Source organism: Erythranthe guttata, chromosome 11 (genome assembly GCF_056151865.1).
Source record: "Erythranthe guttata isolate IM_541 chromosome 11, IM_541, whole genome shotgun sequence".
Taxonomy (NCBI): domain Eukaryota; kingdom Viridiplantae; phylum Streptophyta; class Magnoliopsida; order Lamiales; family Phrymaceae; genus Erythranthe; species Erythranthe guttata.
The window spans coordinates 14,646,987-14,650,991 of NC_142543.1; the positions used below are offsets into that span (position 1 = coordinate 14,646,987).

Sequence of the window (4,005 nt, forward strand, 5' to 3'; positions counted from 1 at the left end):
AATGTATTCCGCTTTGGTAGTGGAATCAGCCGTCGTGCTTTGCTTGGAACTCTTCCATCACACAGCACCACCATTAAGCGTGAATATAAATCCAGAGTTCGACTTTGAGTCGTCCACATCCGGTTGAAAACTAGAGTCGGTAAAACCCTCTAATTTCAACTCGGCACCCCCATAGACCAAAAATATATCCTTAGTCCCTCGCAAGTACTTGAGGATATCTTTCACGGCCTTCCAGTGAGCCGAGCCGGGGTTAGACTGATATCTGCTTGTGACACTCACAGCATACGCAATATCGGGTCTCGTACATAGCATGCCATACAGTATGCTTTCATGGCAGAAGCATAGGGCGTCATTTTCATCTCCTCGATTTCACTAGGTGTTTGAGGACACATAGATTTCGAGAGACGAACCCCATGGGAAATAACACAGAGGGTTTTGTGCTATTAGCTCTATATTTTTCAACTTGTAAAAATCACCAGAGTTCTTACAAGTTATAACCAAGAAACTAAAAATCCAATAAGCACAACAATATTCTTGTTTCTCCCTAAATTGCGAATACGAGAAAGATAACCGGAAACATATCAAACCAGAGCATCAAAGAAACCTCAAAAACTTCAAGCTATATATCATTTTGTTTAGCGAGGACTACTCATTACGTGAAACATCCGATTTTCTTGATTGTTCTGTCCAGAGTATCTCTCAGTGCTGAATATCTGGAGTTGTTGAAACTGGATATAGATCGGGTTGTTGCACACCTCTTAATTCCATGTTTCTTCTATCAATGATTATTTCTTCTTGATTCTGCGACTGTGTATTATACTTTCTCAGCCCCTCCAATTCCATTGTGACTTCTTTCATAGTTGGCCTTTCGTCTCCGTTCAACTTTAGACATCTCTTAACAAGCTCACCAACTACATTGATTTGATCCAATCTACCTTCTCTCAAAATCCTCAGCTCGATTATTTGGAGCAGCCGATTCTCCATCACCGACATTACAAAGTAAGTAGCCAGGTTTATCTTTTCTTCACTCTTTCAGCGGACAAAGGTTATCTCCCTGTCAGGATCTCAGCTAACACCACCCCAAAACTATAAACATCACTTTTCTCTTTCAAACGGCTTGTCTGAAAATACTCAGGATCAAAATAACCCAATGTACCTTGTACAAGAGTGGTTATTTGTGTTCGATCAAGAGGAATAAGTCTCGAAGATCCAAAATCAGCTATTTTGGCAGTGTAATACTCATCCAACAATATATTGGGTGACTTAACATCTCTGTGGATACCCGGCATTGCTGCTGCAGAATGAAGATAGGCCAATGCACCGGCAACCTCTGCAGCAATCCTCAACTGATTATCCCAAGAAAACAATGGCATTTCCCCAGTGTGGTTGATATGGTGAAGTAAGGTACCGTTTGAGACATATTCATACACTAAAAAAGGTACTTCAGTCTCCAACCAACACCCCATTAGTTTGACCACATTTATGCGGTTAATCTGAGTCAGAATCACCACCTCGTTGATAAATAGCTCTATTTGACTTTGATCCACTATTTTGAATTTTTTGATTGCCACAACACATTTGTTGCTCAAAATTCCCTTGTAAACTGTACCACAACCCCCTCGACCAAGGATGCGATCTTCGGAATAATTGTTGGTTGCCTTCTCAAGTTCGTCGGCAAAAAAAATTTTAGTTGATTCTACACTTCCTTCATTGGAAGAAAACTGTTGCTTCAATAACAAACCGCCGTTTTGTTAGAAGAATTTATTTATAACTTCGAAGAGTTTACTCTTCTTGATGGTAAAACAAATCCACGTAATGCAAATTATCACTGCCAATGAGCCAAAACCGGAACCTTGAAATTCAAAACCAAAGTTAACCAAAGCAATTGAAACTGATGCAAATGTAATTCAAAACCAAAGAGTGGTTCATTCTAGAAGCATTTTGTTTCAGGCCTGTTATGATGCTGACTTCAATAGTCCATTTCCAAGATTTTAGTTATGTTGGGACGTATTACAACCTTATGCTTTCTAGAAGCAGCAATCTTTCTTTTGATTCAATATTTGATATTTATACATCATGCAACACCATTTAAAGAACTGAGATAATCATTTCACAAGTACCTAATGACAATACCAATACTGGGACTGGCTTAGTTTGTTTAAAGTAACCACGGCCATCTTTTGTGCCATCGCCAACGAAACCACAAAGACACTAACAGTAAAAACCACCTGGAGCGTTAGTGCTTATTCCATTTGGACCACATAGACTATTCTCACATTCATTTGTGTCTGAAAGTTAGGAACAAACATCACAATGATGAGTCTGCCAAACCTTGAAACCCGAAAAATATGTAACTTGACTAATATAATAACTAACCTATGAATCATGGGCTGAGATATGGATTACCCTCATATCCCTCAAAACAGCTGCAGTAATATCCACCAAGACTGGTGTCAGAATCAATGCAGTCACCTTTGTCATGACATGCGTATTCATTGGATCTGTTAGCTTGACTGCAAGTTCTGTTCCCAATCACAAAATCCAGAAGTATTGGGACGTTCTCGATGATTCTGTTTACAAAGGCCTCGTCTTTGAGGTCAGATGAATGAAATGTGAATCTGCCCTGCTCTGCAAGAAAGGCATAATCACAAGGGTCAAAGGACCACACTTTGGTGTGATTCTCAAGGCTGGCTAGAGCAGCAGAAAAAGTCTGTTGCTCCTTTGGTATTGAGGTCTGGCCACAACCGATACCAGTACAATATCCATCAACAACATCCTCTTTTGCAGAACAAAGGGATATGCACCCTTTCACGAAATTAACCTCTTCTCTTTCAATTATTGTTGCAAGATCATCACACCCGGTTATAGTAAATTTATTTGCATCAGGAAAGCTAAAATGTGGAGCCAAACAGATATAAACCAGGTTTTCCCTGGCAGGTTTTCCTAGCTGATCGTAACAACTAGCAGCCACCCAGTTTTTTATCCTCATTTGGGATTCTGATACATCAATAACTTGAAGATTTCCATTAGCACTAAAGGGTTTCGGAGGCTTGAAAGAAGTGTTGCAATTGATATCAAACACAGGGTCGATAGAACATCCTGAGCCTATTCCAATGCCAAATGGATATGGAACTGTTAAATTTCCGCACCTGCTTTGGTAGCCTGGTTTAGCTATGTTGGCACCTTTTGTGATAGTTGTGGCAGGTCTCCTTGTTGTGATAGTTGTGGCAGGTCTCCTTGTTCTGGTTTCAGTACAAATCGCCCACGTCCGATCGACCAACACGAAATGGAGGAGAAGAGAACACACAAGAATGTTTGTTAACATTCTTGTTGTTGAGTTTGTGCTACTATGCATTTACAACAATAATGATTCTCCTATTCGCATATATATATATATATATATATATATATATATATATATATATATATATATATATATATATATGTCCATGGAGCGCCAGTCAACAGTGGCAGACCCCAAAACTCTCCCAAGAGGGCACCATGTCTGTTTTTCTGTATCCAATTTTGACTCCATTGTGCAGAGCCTTAGGGGTAAAGGGATAGAGATACACGAGAGGAAAGAACAAGATGTGAAGACAAAGCAAGCCTTCTTCTTCGGTCTAGATGGCAGCGGTAGGCGGGGTATATTGGTGGTGGGTGGGCGACTTGGCATGGGTAGGAGAAGTAGAGAAAGTGGAACAATGAAAAGAGAACCCAACCCTGCTTTCTTGTCTTTTTACAATATCATTATTCTATTCGCCAGATTGTGCGACTAGATTGTGGAAAGATTAAAAAGATGAAGAACAAGAGGAAGAAGAAGAAGAGAAATGATGGAAATATTGGAATAAAATGGAATAATTAAGGATTGTGATTTGAAAAGACAAAAAAAAACCCTTCTAAACAGTATGCGTCTAATTCTGGCCATTTTGGCCTGAAAATGAGAAAAAATGGGTAACGTGGCACAACTTATTAAGTTCAGGTGGGATCGAGACTTTTTTTTGTTGA

At 39.6% G+C, this 4,005-nt stretch overlaps 1 pseudogene; it reads right to left on the reverse strand.

The window, feature by feature from the left end:
* Positions 1 to 635: 635 nt before the first annotated feature.
* LOC105961823 (wall-associated receptor kinase 1 pseudogene) lies at positions 636 to 3,325 on the reverse strand (annotated as a pseudogene).
* Between the last annotated feature and the right edge of the window lie 680 nt (positions 3,326 to 4,005).